The sequence below is a fragment of the Patella vulgata genome, chromosome 5 (genome assembly GCF_932274485.2).
Source record: "Patella vulgata chromosome 5, xgPatVulg1.2, whole genome shotgun sequence".
Classification (NCBI taxonomy): Eukaryota; Metazoa; Mollusca; class Gastropoda; family Patellidae; genus Patella; species Patella vulgata.
The window spans coordinates 65,663,832-65,686,347 of record NC_065883.2 but is presented as its reverse complement, the minus strand read 5'-3'; the positions used below and the strand labels follow the sequence as shown (position 1 = coordinate 65,686,347).

The 22,516-nt window shown below is 37.4% G+C and overlaps 1 protein-coding gene and 1 long non-coding RNA gene across 4 annotated transcripts in view; one reads left to right on the top strand and one right to left on the bottom strand.

The window, feature by feature from the left end:
* Positions 1 to 22,516, bottom strand: part of LOC126820427 (TNF receptor-associated factor 3) — a 74,729-nt gene that overhangs the window by 45,329 nt on the left and 6,884 nt on the right. Inside the window, exons 1-2 of one of the 3 annotated variants that reach the window (XM_050548399.2) lie at positions 21,138 to 21,230; positions 17,094 to 18,781 (exon numbers count right to left, since the gene is read on the bottom strand). The gene's annotated coding sequence lies outside the window, so the exon portion shown is untranslated. Of the gene's footprint in view, positions 1 to 17,093; positions 18,782 to 20,160; positions 20,311 to 21,137; positions 21,231 to 22,516 lie in introns of those variants that run through there. The other 2 variants (XM_050548396.2, XM_050548398.1) reach the window with 2 other exon arrangements.
* The window catches only part of LOC130012823 (uncharacterized), a 45,160-nt gene that overhangs the window by 20,080 nt on the left and 2,564 nt on the right, over positions 1 to 22,516 (top strand). The gene's annotated exons all lie outside the window — the stretch shown is intronic.

Genomic DNA, 22,516 nt, shown 5'->3' with positions numbered 1-22,516 from the left:
GACAGGCTTTAACTCCACCTACATAATCTCGATTATCAAATAACGTTTTCAATGGCTGTGGTACCGTTAGCTTATTGGTTTGAGACGGGGTTGCAATTCAATTCGTATCACATTTATTTTTACTACAAATTAAAAATAAGACTTTTAATATATAGATAAGAAGCGGAAGTTTGAAAGGAATGGACCAAATCAATGAGGCATAATTATAGCCGACTTCTTGCATGATAGCCTGCGTGTACTCTTGTACTGTAACCGGTATGCCTACGTGACTCTCGAAGCAGACATATTTCAAATTGGAAACAGTGATCCAATGGGACTGCAATTCAACTGGGGTGATTTTAGCTGCGATGTTTATCAATTTCCATAATTTTTCTGTAAACGCATGTGAAAAGAGCGTATAATACCGATATCCAAACTCACATTTTAACCACAACTAAACATAATATCAAGGACGTATATATCGAACTTTCATTCAAATTGACTGACACGCGGCCTCGCTCAACAGCGGCCTCGCTTCGTACAGTCTATCATTTAGCCTCGATCTAAAATTTCCGGGAGTATGACGTAAACGTCAGTGCCGGACTGGGCCCACCTGTCCACCTGTCCGTGACAGGTGGGCCTAAGCTCATTAAACAAAGTGTGCCTAAGCCTATAAAGAAAAAAGAGAAAGAAAAAAGAAAAGAGAACGAAAGGAGAGGGAGAGGAAAGAACAGGAAAAAGAAAAGATAGGAAAAAAATGACAGACAAACAACAAAAAAAAAAGAATTGTACTACAACGAAAGAACTTTATGAGTTTGACCTCATTATACCGAGAACCGTGTAATTCATTTTTTAACCTCTACTTAGTTCTTCATTGAAGCTAAATAATTTTTTTTTACTTCTTTAGAGAACAATTATCAGTTATCATCACAGAACTAAACAAATATCATCATAAGCTCGCAAGGTTCATGAGCTTATGATGATATTTGTTTACTTCTGTGAGTTCGAAGATTCTCGCTATATTCTGTGATGTGCGTCAACAGAACTGCCGAATACGTGTACTGTATGTATATTATAATTTGCATTATTTTCATCACGGAGAATAAAAGGTTTTTGTTTTTGACACTGAAGAGAATTCTCAAATTCATCTAATGATAGTGCTCATAGGTCATTCTGTTATCTAATTGTATCAGGTAATCAAAAATTTGCCTTCTGCTTTGGTCTGAAATGCTTGGAAAATGGGTTTGCGGTTGCGGCACTGGTAAACGTAACGGTTAATCTCAGCTTACGACACCATTTAAAAATTTAATCAATCAATGAAATTATGTTTAAATCCAAGCCACCCGTGGGTCTACAGAGTTGATTTTGTGCTTGTTGTGTAAATAAAGATCTAATTTATAATTTCTATGACATCTGAAGCCTAAATAAAGACTTGCAATAATCAGATTTAGCTCTTGCATAATGTATGTTTAATAATCAATATAATTGTTCGTTTTAAGATCATAAACTCTGTGTATCAATCTGAAGTCAATCCGATGATAACTTTAGCCTCTAAAGCATCCACAAGATATTTTGAAGTGATCAAGGGCCATAACTCTGGCAGTAATTATCGGAAATCGCTGAAAATCAATAGGCCTCTTCGTCTCATAACCTTAAACAGTGTTTATATATTTAAAGTCAATCAGATATTAACTTTGGCCTCTAGAGCGACCATAAGATATTTTGAAGTGATCAAGGGCCATAACTCTGGCAGTAATTATCGGAAATCGCTGAAAATCAATAGGCTTCTTCGTCTCATGACCTTCAACACTGTGTATAGATTTAAAGTCAATCGGATATTAACTTTAGCCTCTAGAGCGTCCATAAGCAATTGTGGACGCCTGACGGACGGACGGACGAGGGCGACGACAATATACGACCACATTTCAATGTGGGCGTATAAAAAGGTCTGAATACATTTTCAAAATTGTAAAATATTTTCTGACATATTCATATTTACGTAAATTGTTAAAGCAGATATTATTTGGATTGTCTGAACTCTATTTAGTGAGGGAGGGGTATTTAAAAGTCAAAATTCGCGTCTTAATACGAAATTCTAGTTATCGTAAACCGCTTCACTATCTATTTGTCTATCGCTGAATATACGAATATTAGCTATTTTACTGGCACATTCATGATTACATGATTTAGAAGAGATAAAACCCTCTTTCGTTTGTTCAAAGAAAAATGTCGCTACCAGAAAAAACCTCATCACTAAAAATAAACAACTTTCAATTTATTTTATTTAATGCTAGATCAGATCAACAATATATATATATAACACTCACGCGATTTCAGATTTCACTAAAATCACGGTCATCGAGTGAATTTTTCTTATTGTATATATGTTTATCGATTGTCCTTTGTTGTATGGTGACTTATTGTAAGCCAGGTTGGATTCCGCTTATGTCGTCATAATGTTCCGGTTCGATGAATTTCGAGAAATGTTTTTGGAGAAATGTTATTGAAGAAATGTTTTTTGAGAAATGTTTTGCAAGATTTGTATTTGGAGATTTGTATTTAGAAATTTGTTTATCGAGATTTGTTTTTCTTTGTATGTCTATGATGAAATTTAAATGTAGATAATATTTTGGATTTACTAAACTAAATTTTGTCTTTATATTAAAATAAAATTAAATTAAACAAAAATACATTTTACAAATCTGATATGACAAATGTCTAATTTGTAAAACAAATAAAAATTTTAAGATACATATGTTAATTTTAGTGTTCAATTCTCGAAATACGACATCAAAGGAAGAAATAAGATTTACGGACTATGAATTAAGAACTAAGAATTAAGACACTGAATAAAGAGGTGTTTGGTCTTCCATAATGGCACAGTATCTTTAATATTTTCTTTAACTACTGAGCATAAGGTTCAAAGGTTACGGAAGATTCGATGGTTTCTAATACGTCATGGATTGCACGATTAATCGCCATTTTTCTCAGAAGACGGAAAAACATCAGTCATACTTAATTACATATGAATTAATATTTATAGTTGTATAATTCAAGCTGTTAAGAAACACTGCACATTCTTCAGGTACATTTACAGATCTTTTGTTGAGAGTTTTATGTTGTTTGAACTATATTAAAGTACTGTCCTACATAACATTATGATGTTAATTTTACGTAAAATTTACGTAATAATGGTTGGTCAGTTTACCATCATTTTGGTCATCTTTTTAACGACAATTTAACGTCAGAAAATGACGTAAATCTAACGTAAATCTGACGTAAATCCAACGTATATTTTAGCTAAAGTTTGCGTCACTTAGGTTAGATTAATGTCAGAAAATGACGTAATTTTTACGTTAGATTTACGTCAGAAAATGACGTAATTTTTACGTTAGATTTACGTCAGAAAATAACGTTATTCTAATGTAAAAATGCCGTAAACTTTACGTTAGATTTACGTCATTTCCTGACGTTAAATTATCGTTAAAAGATGAGCCAAATGTTGTTCAACTGACCGACTATTTTAACGTAAATTTAACATTAAATAAACATCATTTTTGGACGCTATTCTAATGTCAAATTTTGATGAGCAAAGTTTCGAAAATATAACCAACCATTAAAACCTTCAAAATTATTCATTATTTGCGGCAGTAAATGGGAAATACAGTCAACCAATAACCAAATGTTCTTTGCCCGTGAAGGAACCATAACCATTCTGACGTAAAAGTAACGTGAATTTAACCGTAGAATTTTACCATTATTGGACGCTAACCAAAATCTAACCATAATGACGTAAACTTTACGCAAATCTAACGATCAATGTTAACTAGGGTTTGTGTCAAGTTTTTTTTTTTTTTTTTTTTTTTGTAGGGATCAGCTTATCGATGTCAGCTCAAAGTTGACCTATAACCTACGTGCATATCGCTTTCTAAGCTACTGGGACCATGGAAATTACCTTCCGTTTCGTTAATTTTATTTGATACAGTTCCATGTTTAATGTATATGAACATAGACGTTACTATTCTGAGATTGTTTGTCGTTATAGCCTAAATTCGTGGAAACGTATTGAATATTGTGTTATATTTTATACTTCCAGAAATATTAACGTTCTTATGCGTATATGTAAATATATGCATGTCATATATTCCTGAACACAATTGATGGGTTTGCAACAGTGCCAGTGGCAATGGATAATTGTTGTTGAGGCCATCGGTCGGGTGTGTTATTAATCATTTACTTTTGGGGCTGGTTAAGAGGTTTAAATCCCGCAATGCCCCCAACCAAGCGGTGTTATGGCGGAGAAGTGTGAATGTAAACGTGGGAACATAGGACTATCAGAATTATTACTGTCCATCTAGTTATATAAACTGTTAAGTATGTTAAAGTAGCTAAGTCTGTAACTCAATATCATCCAAAGTCTTCGACATTGAAAACACGAATTGTTTATCAATTAATATCAACATTGATGTCGTGACCTTACCGGGGAAAATATGGGCTTCTGATATCCAATATTTAAGGCAAAATAAACATTTTACCATTGGTACACTAATCGTGTACCATAATGCGTTTCAGCGCCATTTGTAACAAGGGACTCGAAGAACGAGCTTAGACGTATTCCACAACTCACGTCAAACGGTGACATCATATTCTTATCTTGCGAGCATGTGCAATAAATACTATCGGGGTAGACTGGACTAACCAGACGCTAGAGATTACCATTCAACTGATACTTCTGTCGCATTTCACCGACCATAACTGATTAGAATTATAGTAAAACAGAAACAAGTGCATGTAAATCTGTTTATACTCATTCATATTACATTATTATATGCGTTTCCACCCAACTGTATCAATTTCTAGGTCTCAAATATTAGCAATTTACCGGTTTCCTCCCACTGATAAAGACCCCGACGCTATGAGGGAAATTTTGCCCGGGCAGCGGCACTATCGCCTACTCTTATATCGAATTCCAACTGCCAAGGGATCTTTTACGTGCATTCCAATGTATACACGGGACCTCGGTTTTTTCGTCTCATCCGAAGGACTAGACAGCTGTCCTTGTCAGGCCCTCCGTCCTGCATCACTGACAAGGGGGAATCACGCCGGAAAATCTGGATGAACTTTCTCGGCCAATGCAGGGATCGAACACCCGACCTCCAGGCTAGCGAGCCAGCGTCTTACCCACTTAGCCACGTGATCCCCTATCGGACAGAGGTCCTGGCAAGAAACAGCATCTAGTTGTTCATACTGTCTGTGCATTCTCCAAAATTGTCTGACAGATTATTCCCCGGTTTCAGCAGATGGAGCAGAAAAACAGGGCATTATAACCAATCATTCAATTTGTCACTTGCTAATATAGGGGAGCCACAGTGGCTCGGTGGGTAAGACATTTGTTTTACTAACTATAGTGGCTCTGTGAGTAAGACATTGGCTCGCTAACTTAGAAATCCCAAGTTTATCATGATTTTCTGGTGTGGTTCCCCATTGTTAGCGGTGCAGGACGGAAGGCCTGGCAAGAGACAAAGTAATGGAGTGCACATAAAAGAACCCTTGGCAGTTTGAATTCAATGTGTCAGGGCAAAACTTCCCTTATAGAATGGCGTATTACTGTTTTCATTTGCTCAGTCAGAGAAGAACAGCAGGACGTTAAACCCCATTTCATTTCATATCAGTTGCTTAATGCAGGCTCACTAACCAGCATCCCACTGTTGGCCTAGACAGTTCATTAGGATTTTCTGACCAAAGGTTTCTCATTGTCAGTGGTGTAGGGCGGAGGGCCTGTCAAGAAAGTATCCATAGTTGTTTGGAGTAGTTAGGACATTGGTGCGCACGTAAAAGAACCCGAGGTCTTGTGTGTGTGTGTGCATGTAAAAGAGAGAGAGAAATGGGGTTTAACCTCCACTGGACACAAACTAGGTCATTTCAGGACTAACATATGGGTTCAATTTTATTTCAATAATTCGCTTTTGCGTTGGGGTCTTTAGCAGTGGGAGGAAACCAGAGGACCCGGAGAAAACCCATGAGGTTGGACAGGCGACCCTACTTCTTGTCACGTACAACCGGGAAATCAAAAGCAACATGTAAAAGAAGTTGTAATTTGATATAAGAGTAGGTCATATGGCAGCTGTCAAGGTAAAATTTCCCACAGCACACTGCACATTTTGTGTTTGTATATGAGATAGTGAAAAAATGGGATTTAATGTCCACTCAACACAAACCATGTAACTTCTGGGCTAACATTTAGTTCTTTGCTTGCGTATTTTCTTTTCAATGTGGGGGTTGAATGGTCTTGTGCTTAATGTGTGCGCGTGAAATCATAAGGTCTGTCGTGGACACACTAGCTGAATCATTCGGCTTCGGCCAAATAAGTGGGCATACTCCCACCCGATTCACTAGTCGATTGCATCACCTTTGACCTCGCATGATTAAACATGGCAGCGACCATGTCTTCAAACAATCACGTGACTTCTCGATATGATTGGTGATTAACTATAATTCGGGCGAATATATCAAACATGTTTGATTCGCGAATCACTCAGTCAGATGACAGTGACGGCGCGGATTCATTCGACAGAATCATTCAGCTACTGTGTCCACCGCTTAAAGCAATATGCACTAACTCATTTCAACAACAATAAAATGTCAGTAGCATAATATTGTAAACATAGGATATAGCAATTTAATAGCTATCACTTTCACATGCAAAATTGTTTATATATTTTATGGCCAAATGGAATTTTTATTTGCCAAATCTTACTTTGCTTTACATTAGCCCATTCTTTAGATGCTTTACTAAGATCCAGTTTATTATTTGGTTATTTTAATAAAGTTTTGCTTAAAAAATCTTCTCGACAACTACAGTTAAATATCACAGCAATATTAGGCTATCATATACGTTTACAAAAATTTTTTGACAGCCAACCCTATTTTTTCAGTCAGATGTAAAATTACATGTATTGGCTATTGAGTGTTATTGGTGGCTTTGGTCTTTTAAAATACCGTATTGAATGAAATATTTTAAATATGTACCGGCACCGTGCAGCCTACACAACACATCAAATCTTACAAGGATTACCAAATTTACGTTTACTTTTACCGTGTAGCCTACACATGTATGATGGCCTGTTATTATATTTAGGTACCCGAATCATTGATAGAAATAGCAAGTTTATTTGTTAGATCAGTTTTACATAAGACTCGTCATTCACTTGTGTACATTTTGAAGCGGTAGCCTGATAAAGGAAATGCCGACAGTAAATCTCGATCATTCGGGAATCGTCGCTAATCGCTATATTACGCCTACGACCCATGGTGACAGTATAATTTGAAATAATATAATGTCAAATAAGGCAGGCATGCTTGCATTCCGTGTGTTCAAAGCCACATTAGGTCTTAATGAAATTCAACTATACAAACATTCAATTCTCGTCGGCCATTTTGATTATAGTCTATGCCTATTAGAGCGTACCGGTATCCGATACATGACCTAGATACAGGACGCCGCCATGTTGGTGGACAACAACACACAAAGTACCTCTCCGTAAACATGGTAATAGATTTTAGACCATCCAACATTGATTGTTTTTCAAAGTAAATAAATATAAATGCGGCAGAAAATAATTTACATATTTGAAAAGAGCAAAGAACGTGCTTTTTCAGTGATACGTAATATGACATCTGGAATTTTGTATTAAGACCCACATTTTTAATTTAAATACCCGGCCATATCCCCGTCAAATAATACGAGTTCCGTACCACTGGACTTTAGACGAAGCGAAACAGTGAATAACCACCAATTTGATTAATTATTATGTGTAAATAATGAATACAGGATTACATTTCCCCGACACAGAAAGGGGGGATATATAATAAGCTGCGCGACATTTTATTTCATCATTTATTTCATCAATTTTTGAAAGTGTGAATGAAATGATCGTTTTTTTAATAGTCTTTCAGAAGTGGCGATGAAATGATCATCTATTTTCACTATCTCCCAGAAGTGTTAATAACATGCAGTTGTATATAGACTATCTTTCAGAAGTGATGATGAAATGATCATCTATATGATCATATCTCACAGAAGTGACGATGAAATGATCGTTTTTTTACTAGTCTTTCAGAAGTGACGATGAAATGATCATCTATTTTCACTGTCTCCCAGAAGTGTGAAAGGCATGTGGTTGTATAAAGACTATCTCCCAGAAGTGTTAATGACATGCTGTGAAAAAAGACCATCTTTCAGAAGTGACGATGAAATGTTGTGAAAACAGGCCATCTTTTGGAAGTGTGCTTGAAATAAACATTTCGGTGGAGTTTTTTTAACACTTCATTTGAAGTGTCTATAGAAGTGTGTTGGAAATGAACACTTCGGAGGAAGTGTACACTTCATTAAGCTGTTTTTTTTAGCTCCATTCTGACGACTGACGTTGTCCTTTCCCAGTTTTCGCTGAGTTTTCGTCGAGGATAGGTTGCCAGGCAACGAAACATACGCCAACAGCAGCTAAATCGTCCGGGCGGCCGACAAGGGTTGTCACATATTTATTCTTTTGGAGGTAATTGGGTGCAGTTACAAGACAATTTCATAGAGATCAGATTATAATTTTTGTCGTTTGAGGGTTCACAAGGTTCCACAAACTGAAACAAGGGCATTAACTCTGGAAGTAATTTACAGACAATTTTGAAATTTGACAGTCTTTTTCGTTTAACTAATTTAAATTATGCATATAATTTTCATACAGATTGGATGATAACTTTTGTCATTCGAACGTTCACAAGGTTCACAAAGTAAAACAAGGACCATAACTGTAGAAATAATTGTCGGAAATTTTTGAAATTCAATAGACCTTCGTTTCACAAATTTGAATGATGCATATAAATTTCATACATATCGGATGATAACTTTCATCAATCGAGCATTAACAAGGTTGAACAAAATGAAACAAGGGCCATTACTCTAGAAATAATTAAACATGCATTATGCAAGAGCTAAATTTGATTATTTCAAGTCTTAATTTAGGCTTCAGATGTTATAGAAATTATAAATTAGATCTTTATTTAAACAACAAGACCAAAATCAACTCTGTAGTCCCACGGATGGCTCGGCTACAGCTCGGATTTAAATAGGATTTCACTAATTGATTAAATCAAATAAGGGGTAACCTGATGAAAATACGTCAGTTAGATCGAGGCTAAATGATAGAGAGTACTTAGCGAGGCCGCTGTAAAACGTTTCCGTATGCCATTGAAAACTTTACTTAATAATCGAGACATGTAAGTGGAGTTAACGCCTGTCAATCAAACGTTCGGCGAAGGTGAAGACACATTTCGCTACCATTTCTAGGCAAATATTACAACGATGATAACTATGTTCAGAATAAAGTAATTTGACTGAATTTTTCAATATATTCTTCTTTCATCATCTACTTTTGAACTGTTATAGCAAGAATGGCCAACTCTCTATAAAAATCTCCCATAATGTATCTTTAATGTAATATCAATAGACTTCGTGGCTTCACTAATCTAAATGATACATACAAATTTCATACAGATTGGATGATAACTTTTGGCGTTAGAGCGTTCACAAGGTTCAACAAAATGAAACAAGGGTCATAACTCTAGAACTAATAAACATTAAGTAACTGCATATAAATTTCATACAGATCGACAGATAACTTTAGATGTTAGAGCGTTCACAAGGTGCAACAAAGTGAAACAAGGACCATAATTCTAGAACTAATAAACATAAACTGCTGAAATTCAACAAGATTCTTCTTTTTACTAATTTAAAGGACACGTATAAATTTCATACAGATTGGCAGAAAACTTTTGATGTTAGAGCGTTCACTAGGTGTAACAAAGTGAAACAAGGGCTATAACACTAGAACTAACTAAAGTTGGTCATAATATGATAAAAAAAAGTTTTAAACGATTTCATGTATGGAAGGCGTTAAGTGACATGTTCCTAAATAATGTCAATTGTGTAACACCGTACAGAACTGAGGGCTTTTCAGTACAGAAACTCCGAGTGGCCGTCTGTCAAACGCAAAGGCGGGAGGGTACCTATCTCTGGGTGCATTTCTCTTACATGGAATGTGAAGCTCAACCGGTAATCGGTAGGCTGTGCACGATGGTGGAGAATTTGCCCCGTGAGTTTAGTCGGATGAGCGAGTTGTGGCAGAAGGCTGCAGTTGAGTGAATGCAGCTCCGGGCTACAATACCCCCAAGATTCAATGGAGACAGTGGAGCGAGGCCGACACGGGGGGATACTAGACGTTGGTCACAAGACTAGTGGCGGTGAGGAGATTTTGGTACGAAATTTATCACGCGATTGACTTGTAAATTAAAGATACATTATGGGAGATTAGATAAAGAGTTGGCAGTTCTCAATATAATAGTAAAAAACTTGATAATGTAAAGGGAATTTACTGAAAATTTCAGTCAAATTGATCCACTCTGAACCGAGAATTTAGCGATTGAATTTTCGGCCTAGCCTCGATCATGATTATCGTTTTCATAATTAAATCATGAATGAAAGTTGAGCAGCAAATCGGATCCTAATTCAATAAATATCGCAGGCTACCGATGACATCGAGAGTTGATTATGGTCTGGATACGTTAATTAAACATGCATTATGCAAGAGCTAAATCTGCCAATTGCAGGGCCCGGTTCCTAGAAAATTCTTAAAGTAAGCACAAAGTCATGCTTCACTTTTTCTTACGTAAGAAACTTATAAAAATACCGTCCCTAGAAAATTCTCAAGACCATTCTTACGTAAGCACAAGCCAAGTATAAGTCTAAGCACATTGTGACTGGTAAAGTTTACCATAAACTGAGACTACGATGCTCTTTAACGTCACTAAAACAACTTTGGTACCGGTATGCGAATTACGTCATAAATTTTTCGGCTGCTTCATTGACTTCATATATATATGGTTGATTTAGATGCATTTTACATGTCCCCTATACACATATAACATGTACCTCAAGATAAAAAAACGCAGACACATACAAACTAACTGAATAATTGTGAGAGCGCCTGATCTTAAGTAGCCCGTGTGTTTGTAGCCTATTGTTTACTAATTGGCAAATAAATAAAATGGTTTCAGGGTAGAAGCGAAATTTTCTATAGTAGGCCTATTCTTAATTTCTTCTGGAGAAGGATTTTCTCTGTCTTGTAATTGTCTCTTTGGTATCAAAAGGTGTCGGAAATGCCGTCGAATAACTCTACGATCAGCCATCTTTTTGAAGTGGAAACAGACTTAAGGTTGTTAAGCAAGCCGTATACCTTGCTTGGGACTTGTGCTTAGATTGACTATGTTTAAGAACGAAGTTGTGCTTAAGTTTTTTCTTGGAACGCATAATAACGTTCTTGTGCTTACAATGAAGTCTACTTAAAATCTAAGCACAAGAACGTTCTTAAGAATTTTCTGGGAACACAAAATAAGGTAAGTTTACTTAAATGCAAAGTCTACTTAAATCTAAGCACAAGAACGTGCTTAAGAATTTTCTAGGAATCGGGTCCAGGTCTTTCTTTAGGTCTGAAATGTTATCTAACGTGTCTCTCACGGCTATTATTCTAGATATATTTAATTGACACGTATACTATTACTATCTCCCTGATAATGTCTACTACATCGTTAACACATTTCATCGCGTGCATTTTGCATACCGATAGTTCATTGGCCAATCACGCTATTTTACCGACATTTCGCCTTTTAGTTTGGATGCAGCTATGACGGGTGTGGCGCCAGGCAGGGTAAACTTACTCTTCCGGACACCTGTTACCACTGTTTGTCGTGTATTTTGTACACGAGGAGCAGTCCATTTGCTGATTACACTATTTAGCTCGAATACACTATTTTGCCAATAACGTTTTTTAGGACTTCGAATTCTGTCTTATGGTTTGGATTGTTCGTACTTGGTTTTATTTTATTAATTTACTTATCCAGACCATGATTAACTCTGGATGACATCGCTAGCCTGCGATATTTACTGGATTAGAACCCGGTCTGCTGCTTCTGATTACATTACATTTTATCGTACCGACTTTAGTAGTGACGATGGAGGCTAGGCCCAAATTCAAGATGAACACTCTTTCGTAGTCACGAAAATGCGACAGGCATCATAGCCACCGGTGCAGACTGATTGACAGCTGTCAATCTTCACCTTGGAAATATCAAGGGAAATCATTTGAACAACTGGAGGCATACCACATTGACTACTACATTAACTCCCTTAATTTTATGCCTTTATAAATACATTTACATAGTACGATTTCTTCAGCATACCTGTCTTGCATTTCTTGTGTGGGGTATTATATTAATATATTATAAATTGTACAATTACATAACTTAATAATTCCGATTAGCCGCTAAAACTTATAGTTTTTAAGATTTTAACGTTAATTTATCTGGATTATCTCCCGTATTATTGTGATTTTTATCACCTTCTAAGATATGACGTCATTCCCAAAATAACGTCGCCACACTCGGCAAACCACAACAGATTCCAGTACCCTACATCTAATCTCGGCTGTATAACAAAGTCCGCCATTAGAACTACTTTCAAGTTCCCGGATTACAATAGCGTTGTCCATGACGACCAATTAACTATATTTAAGTTTTAATTATCCTTTGATCAATTTAACTATTATCTTGTATTTTAACAGCATTTATCTATGGCTTCTTTTTTGTTTTACTATAAATATCACCTTTTAGTTTAACTAAATATCATTTGTGCTTGATAACGATAAGAGAATACTTGTCGAAACGTCGTGCTATACTTATAAACCAGTGATTGTATTTCCATATAAACTGTGTTGTGTTTTTAATGTGTTCAATCGCTAAATGCCACTCAAGGATTATATTTGAAGAATGTTTTATCTTACAAAATTTTCAAAGTTTGAAGCTGTTTTTCTTTCAAGTTTATCCTATTTTCTTTAGACAAGGACAAATTTGCACTGAAAATTCTACACACTCTTCGAACGACGCAATTTTGAGAACTTCTTTCTAAACGCGGGCAAGTTTCCCTTATAAGTAAACCGGTGCCGCATCGCAAATGTATAGGCGTAGGTACATATCACTTACTCACTGTCACACAGCCGAGGCTAGATGTAGGATACCGGAATCTGCCGAGGTTTGCCGAGTGAACGTCGCCACTCAGTCAGCAGACGGCTGTTCCTCGAGACAGTCTACATTTCCTATTTGCTTCTTTGTATTCAGTTTTGTTTTTGTTTTTGTGACTGATAGAACATGTGCCCTATATGTATTGAATACTGAAACGTTTCTTGATTGATTTTAGAGCATTTAGGTTTGGACTACTTTTTTATACATTTCACCGATGTGGTTACTTGTATAGTTGAATTTTACTACATATACTTGCATTCGTATTTCGTGTAGCATATAGCAGACCATGACTCATGCTGGCATTGCACAATGGGTATTCCTAATTGTTTTCAAATTTGAGTGAAGTCTGTGTTACTACAGACCCGGGACTGTACAGCGCAGTGGACGGTTACGGCTAGCCCCCTGATCCATTCACTTTTTTGAATTGTCTGTCTGTTTGTGTTTTCCTGAGTATGATGTCTTGTCCGTGTATTTGTTTTTGTGTAAATTTTGTGTGGTGCAGTCCCCCTGCACTTACTATATAAATGTTAAAACCCGTTCTCTTGCTATTCCAGGGGCCTGTTTCACGAAATTTTAACTAAGATAAAATCCAAATTTTAGTAATTTGATTGGATAATATTAGATTGATTTTAGTGCTTAGCCTATCAAAACTGAAGTTATCTACTAAAATTTGGATTTTATCTTTAGTTAAGATTTCGTGAAACAGGGCCCAAGCCATGAGTTTAAAGAACAATATAGCCTTATTTTTATAGCTAACTTTGATAATCTGATTCTCACCCATAACGGATTACTATTACAGCATATTTATTATTATTACAGCATATTTATTACTATACTATTCAAAAAAAGTAGGGGATATTTGATATTTAAGTGTTATTAAAGTCACCTAATGAAACTGACGAAGAAACAAATGACAAAATGAAATGAAGTTCACATTCATCGATTTATTCCAAATGATCGTTAGACTAAGTAAGGCACAGACTGACCATTATAAGGGTAAAATGATACCCGGGGTCAAACAGCAAAGTTACCACAGCATCACAACCAAGTCAGTAACAGGTAAATCCTCCTCTGTTTGCCAAACAAGCATTGATCCAACGTGGCATACTCCTAATGAGACGTCTAAGGTCATTTTGGTCCAGATTGTCCCATTCCTGTTGCAACGCAGCAGCAAGTTCTTGGACATTGGCAGGACGTTGTTGACGTTGACGTAACCTCTGTCCAAGCATGTCCCAGACATGCTCGATGGGGGAGAGGTCGGGACTCAGTGCTGGCCAAGGTAATGTGGTGATGTTCTGTTGTTGGAGGTAACCTGTAACGATCCTGGCCCTGTGACATCTTGCGTTGTCATCCTTGAAGATGAAACGGCGGCCATGACGTCGTGCGAACGGCACAACATGGACTGCCAAGATGTTGTCCCGGTAGTATGGCCTGTAACACGCCCTGCAACAACATGTAAAGCCGTTCTTCCAGCAACAGTGATGCCTCCCAACACCATAACAGAACCACCCCCAAATCGATCATGTCTGATGACGTTAACGTCTTGGAAGCGCTCGTTTCGACGACGCCACACCCTCCTACGTCTGTCCAAAAAATCAACAGTGAACCTTGACTCATCTGTAAACATCACATTGCTCCAGCGTCGATTATCCCATTGTTGACGATCCCTACACCAACGACGTCTTGCCTGAATGTGATGATCTCTCAAACAAGGGATCACGCGAGGACGTCGGGCGCGAAGGTGACCCCTATGCAGTCGATTCCGAATCGTCTGGCCACTCACTCTCACACCAGTGTCTGTTTGAAGACGAGCGCTGATCTGATTTGCTGGGTAAGCCGACGCATATCAAAATTTGTTTTCTGGTCACTAAAACAATTAAACTGATGTTTCCACCCTGGAATTCAATGCCACAATGACTGTAACATTTAAAGTCAGAGTCGTGCAAATCTTGGGTTGGACCCCCATGCGGTAGCTATTGGTGCGTTTGGGCGTCACATGTAACTGGAAATGTTTCTTCTGTTAGGTTCTATAGTGACTTTTTTCGTAGTCATTTGCATATTTTAGTATTAAGCCCCCAAAATCAAATATCCCCTACTTTTTTTGAATAGTATATTATGAGCCTACATGTCGATATGTTCCTACCTGATGTATTGAATTTCCTGGTCTTTCGTGTTATATATTGTGTCGTCGCGTGTTCTGTCGCTTTAATATATTTCTCGGCTTCCTATTTGAATTAAACATCTTGTCCGTCTTGTCGGTTGGCAGCGGTGTCGCCATTTCGCTGATGTGTAGAAAACGATCTTCACCGATCATGTCAAGGCGTGGTTATGCTTCTTAATTCCCGCTTAAGCAAGGCTGACACTTGCACGATTCCGTGGCACGCATTGGCACGACTCGAGTCGTGCCAGTGCGCAAACTAGTCGTAAACTGGCGTGAAGTGTGCGTAGTCCCGTTCAAAATTTTGGTCACGACTAAATTTAGCGACCGGGTCGTGAACACCGTCCGAATTGCGCAAACTCGTCGTGCCAATGCGGGAAGTGCGTAAACTCATCGTGCCAGTTCGTGTCAATGTGGACACTGATGGGCACGCATTCGTGAACAGTGCGGGAGCCTCCCAGTTCGTGCCCCAACTTGCCACGACAAAATCGTGCAAGTGTCAGCCTGGCTTTACAGATACGTTAGAATTTCTGCTCAGCTAGCTATTATAATATTGGTAGCTCCTCCCGTTTTTTGGTATTTTGAAGTGTGCGCTATAACATCAACCCAAATTCAATCGCTAAATACGCGGTTCAGGGTTGATCATTTTGACTGAAATATTCAGAAAATTCCCTTTACATTATCTAGTTTTTAACTATTATAATGAGAACTACCAGCTCTTCATCTTATCTCCCATAATGTATCTTTAATGTCTAATCTTAATTTAAATAACATTTCAGGCCTAAAGAAAGACCAGCAATAGACAGATTTAGCTCTTGCATACGGTATGTTTAAGTTTTTAATTAGGTTTAATTTATCGAGCTGTCTGCACTTTAGCCACGACTCCTAGGTGGCGTTGTGCAATTGTCCTACCCCTACAGAGGGTAATTTGATTCCTGCAACACCCATAAGAAGGAATAGCTTCGTGCCTTGGCACAACACCATACAAGCGAGTGTCTGCTCTCACGTAGCCAGCATATTTTCTTTGTTTACATGTTTAAATTCCTGATTATTTATACAGTCGAAGAATACTATGGATATTTAAATAACTTGAACAGCTAAATTTCTTATGATTCCTTAATCGATTTATAATGTCCTGCAGGGGCGACAAAAAATGAAAAAAAATTTTTTTTGTCCAATTCGTCTAAAAAAACTTTTTCTGCTGAACATTATATGGGGAGGGGGGGGGGGGGGTATTGGACCTACCATGGAGCGATGATGATCATTTTGTATGTGGCCGGTGGCTTTAACGGGCTGCCACGCCTACCCCTGGAGTCTGGAATGGGCTGGTATAATAGACTTTCTGGGCCGGGTGTGGGCCGGAATTCGGAATCCTGCATTTTTCAATGAAAATATTCCTACTTATTCAATATTCCTAACTGGTTAATCAAATGGTCAAAATTTTCTCAACTAGTCCCATTTTTTAACCCGTTAAATACTCGTGACGATACAATGATAATACGTTAATTAATAATATGACGATATGATAATTTCACAGGTTGACGGTTGTAAATTACTTGCAGGTCGGGATTTGGGCATAAATTAATCGATTTATGAGATATATTATTTGACAGAGATTATAATCAGATATGCCACCAAATCGCATATTTGGGGTTCATATTTCAAAATTTTCCAGGTCAGTAAAAGGGACCGCTTCGACACGGGAGCCCGGACCCAATCCACCCCTGATGTCTTATAAATTCTTTTATTACTGACAAAAGAAAAAAACAACATGCTTTTACCCGTTTTTATTACAAAAAATAATGACAAAATAGATCTGAAAATGACATACCTTGTGGAAAATTGTAGTTATCTCTCCCCTCAACACATAGGTCTATTCAAAACTACGCATATTCCCCGAAAAACTGACTTAATACAGAGCCGAATATAAACATTCATGTGAAAAGATTGACTGGGCATTCCCAAATAAATAACATGTTAAAGGGGATATTACGCTGAGTTCAATCTGATTAAAATAGCCTACAGATCTATATTTCGTTTCGTTTCTTTTTTTTTATACTTTCGATGGCCTACACTACAAGAAGATCTGACCGGTTGTGGCGATAGGTCGCGTTAGAGGTCATACGAGCGGCTTTTGACCCTATGACTTCAGACATTTGATTAACCAATCAACATTGATGTTACTAATGGATTACCCACAGTTCCGTGAAAAACACGCCTAAAGCTCGCCGTTCCATTGGTTAATCCCTCACACCACTCAGAACTCGTCAATGATAACATCTCTTCCAGATCCTAGTTTAGTAAAGACAAGTAAAACTGAAATACTTAACGTCTCATTAATTATGCTTCCAACTCGGGTTTTTGGACCAAGAGCTACTTGTCATCCAGTTGTTACTGGGTGTGACGGTTTTCGAAAAAAAAAAAACGCCAAAAAGGAAGGCTCTGCCAAGTTAAGAAAAATCGACAGGAAACTTGGCATGTCGGTTGTCACAAACCCAAAATGACTACGGTGACGGGTGACGTCATGCTCGGTTATTCAATGGCTGTATAATGATGTTTGCTTGTATTTGCATGTAGATATAGAATTAAAATTTATTATTTCTTTGCAAATAGTACACGCTCGTACTCGTTTTCTTCGACTTTGTTATATCTACTTAAAGCAGAACTCCGGTTACAAAAATACCGAAATAATTAAATAAAAAAAGTTAACGACCCCAAGCCGCCATACTTGTTTCTAATTTATGAAATAAATATGGCGGACATGGAGGCTTATGACCTGGAAAGGTTAGCCGATCTCACTTCCAGTAGGCTATGCGTGACATGGATATAAATGTGTAGGCTATAAATCAACCGGGCGATAAATTTAATCTATAAACAACAAGAGCCATATCTCTGAAATTAATGATCTGCATGAACACAAGCACGAAGTATAAACTTCAATTTAAAGTTTTGTAACCATGGATGGTACCGGTTTCTAAAAATGAAAACGGAACTAGTCGGCCGTCATTTTCCAAGTAATGATGGCGTCATGATAGCTGTGAACAAGGGTATATATTGAGGAGTTAACTGACAGTTAGCAGAGAAGAGCCGGGAGGAGAAGAAAGGGTTGGACGAGTGTATGGATTCACCCGAGTTCAGCCGCTGCCTTGGCAGAGGGGCAGAATGGTTGATTCAAGATTGTTGTAATTATGTAGATGTTTGATATTCTGTTCCCGTTGTAAATAAACCATATATTTACGAAACTGGTCTACTGTTATACACTAATAGTGTTACACCCACTGTCCAGTCAGAAAGCACAGCATAGTTTGGAACCGATGTGTACGATTTGCTTTTTGTTTCCTGGATAAAACGTCATTGTTAATATATATGCCTTCATCCGATGATTCAATATTTTGTAGATATATCTTTTTTCCGAACACTTATCATTGTGACCAGTTGTAGGTTCATCTTAATTTTATTCCATCATATCTTCATTTATGTTCACCATCAGGAAATTCAACCAATTACATTGTACCACACCTAAAAGAGAGAAAAGAAAAGTCAAGTCGCTGATCAATATCTAATTTGTCGCGACTTCATCCATGCTAAAATATTGTCATATTGATTATATTAGTACCAGTTAATCAAGAAACAAAAGCAAATTATCAACGGTAAATACCCCCTCCCTTGCTCGAATTTAAATCGGACGACAATAAGACCCATCAACTGATTTAAACAGTTTAGGGTGTTGCTTGCTGTGTGCAGAGGATGTCCATTGTTGGCATATATTCAATTCATCATATCTTTGAACATACCGATCATATCTTTGAACATACCGATCATATCTTTGACGATACCGGTACTGAAAATTAAACCAGTTCTGGGCTGATATTCCCTTTAGAGATTAAACTTTCATAATATAGCCATGTGAGTGTAGTCTCCACCGGTTATGAACCTCACCATGCCTCTCCTCTTACAGTTTAAAGTATGCAAGTCTCTTAACTCAATATCACCCAAAGTCTTTGACATTGAAAACACAAATTATTCGTCAATTTAAATCAACATTGATGTTGCGATCTTACAAGCTTCACTCAAAAAGAAAACAAACTAGTCAATTATTACAAGAAAGTCAAAATAGAAAAGATGCGACCGGTCTTGGTGCTGGTCGTCTGCTGAATGGCGTTTCTTAGACAGTGATGGTCTGCAACTTGACATCATAAGGTGGAAGATCAACAAATTAACAATGATAAGGGCTAAAATTCCGTTAGAATTTTGGGAAAACCTCAAATAACATGGCGACGATAACATGTACGTTGCTTACTTCTAATATAAATGGGTCAAGTCAGAATTGACACCCTTTAAGAAATGTATGTCATCCCAACCACATTTACATGAAGTGTATTGTATAGCAGAATAAACCTGGCCGAAAATGTTAAATCAAACCCTTTGTCCATTCCAGACCACACAAAAGCACTTGCAAAATATGAGATTTGTGGGTACCGAGAATGTGAAATTAAATGGGGGTCTGCATCTACAACCTGAGGTCTATTATGCAAAAGTCTCAAATACATTTGTCTATAATGCATAATGCAAAATGGGGGAGTGTAATGTGAAAATAACAAATACATAACTCTCTTAAACTGTTTTTTGTATTATGGAAAAGTCAATCCTGTATTTCAACATAAGTATTTTGAACTGCTGACCTATGCATTTTGGACGTGAACATTGAAATAATAATGACGTTATTCTTCCACAGATTTCACATGAGATGCCCAGACAATTACTGGATCTCATGACATTGAACGATACTAATGCAGGTAGATTGAGATCTTCAAAGTACTGGGGTTTCGACTTGTGATTTCAAGTGGCATCGTTCCGATCTACTCAATTAAGTTAGAATGCACGTAAAAATAACTTACGATTTCTATTACGGTATTTGTCCTAATATTATCCAAGAATGACAATCTGGGGTCCCCGGCAATAACCCTACGATACCATCACACCTGTGATTGTATACCGGCTGCACGTGTTTATAGAAAATCTGTTTTCAAAAATTGTGAATTGTGACGTAATTTAATGTGGATTGTTGGGTATGCCCGATAACTTCGTTACTCATAATAAATTACGGTTTTCCCAATAAATTACAATAACAACTGATATAGAAATCGTTTTTGGCAGACTTCCCAAAATTATAAATAAATGCTTTAAACAGGCTTTGACATCCAATGTAAAATAAATTTCCTACAATCATATGCCTATCAAGTTCAACTCCGACTAGGATCCCAAGTCAAGAACTGACCAGTGCGTGATGCACATGCCGTCGTTTGTACACTAAATGAAAGGATGTTCGAGATTATTCAAAAAGTTAAAGTAGCTAAGTCTCTAACTCAATATCATCCAAAGTTTTACACGTTGAAAACACGAATTATTTGTCAATTTAAATCAACACTGATGTTGTGATCTTACCGGAAAAAGATATAGGCTTCTGGTACAAAATAAACATTTTTCCATTGGTACACGAATCGTGTACCATAGTGCGTTTCAGCGTCATTTGTAACAAATGACCAGGAAGAACGAGATTAGACATATTCCACAACTCATGTCAAGCGGTGACGCCATATCTTATCTGGAGAGCATGCACAATATACTGGAATAACCAGACGCTAAAAATTGCCAGTCAGTTGGGACTCATGCCGTATTTCGCTGGACATAACTGATTTGAAATTAGAGCCAAAACGGAAACAAATGAATGTAAATCGGTTCATATACAATGGGATTACATTATTATATGCATTCTAGGTCCAAAATATTAGCGATTTAGCTCCTTTAAGTAAAGCAACAATTTCGCATAATGACAATAGCCCAATTGTTCACAACATTAAGGAATTTTACGTACGTTTGGTTTTCCTTGAAAATGGACGTGGACGCCTTCACTGTCCCGAACAAAGCAAGGGAACGCAGTTCTCACAGTACTATACCACTATTTTAAATGACACAACCTCTTAACTCTGAATAAAATCCATTATTGATTTATAGATGCTATGACGCATATCAGCAAAACAAAATAATGCACTCAGTTGTATTCACGCGATAAGATTATTTTCAAAACTGACGACTTATTTGGCTCGTAGCCAATATTTTTAAAGGGCACATTTCACTTAATATAAAATTGAATGTGATTTAATTACAGCCACTCTTTTCTAATAAATATAATGAGAGAGCAAATGGGATTTAACGTCTACTCGTCACAAATTAGGTTCAAATTTGAAATGAAATGAAATGGGGTTTAACGTCCTACTGTTCTGCTCCGAACTGGGCTAATAAAGACGGGCATACGCATTCGCATTCCAACTGTCAAGGGATCTTTTACGTGCATGCCAATGTGTACACGGGACTTCGGTGTTTCGTCCCATCCGAACGACTAGACAGCTGTCCTTGCCAGGCCCCCAGTCCGAGTCCCGCATTACTGACAAGGGAGAACCACGCCGAAAAATCTGGATGAACTTTCTCGGCCAATGCAGGGATCTAACACCCGGCCTCCAGGCTAGCGAGCCAGCGTCTTACCCACTTAGCCACCGTGATCCCCAGGTTCAATTTTATTTCAACAATTCGCTTGAGCATAGCAGTCATTAACTGTTGGAGAAAACCAATGAGGATGGATTGGCGAGTCTATTGAAGAGCGGCTGCCAGACAGGATACGCCCACATTTTGCAAGAGATGGATAGAGAATAAGATAAAAACAAATGCAATTTTTTATACAATCAGGGGCAATATTCCAGAAAGATATGGTCTGAAATGCGCAAATAGCAAAAGGGACTGAGATCTTTGGGATATAAAGATGTATTTAAGTTTCATCAAAATCGGATAAAAATTGTGACCTCTAGAGGGTCCACAACCTTCGTATTACACTTTTACAAAATTAGCGTACAAAGAGCGGACATTTTGTTGGGAAATTTCATTTCAATTTTCCAGAAATTCGAATTCAACCTTCATTATAGTTGAATGGTGATAATCAGGGGCCATAATCCAGGAAGTTACGTTCGGATATGCGCGATTATCGTACAATCAGGGTCATAATTCAGGAAGTTACATCCGATATGCGCGAATATCAAAATAAACTAAGATCGTTGGGTAATAAACATGCATTTCAAGTTTCATCAAAATTGGATCAAAATTCTGACCTCTAGAGGGGCCCACAATCTTGATATACCAGACGTTTATTACACTATTTGCGTACGAGGGGTGGCCATTTTGTCCGGCAATTTTGGTCCGATT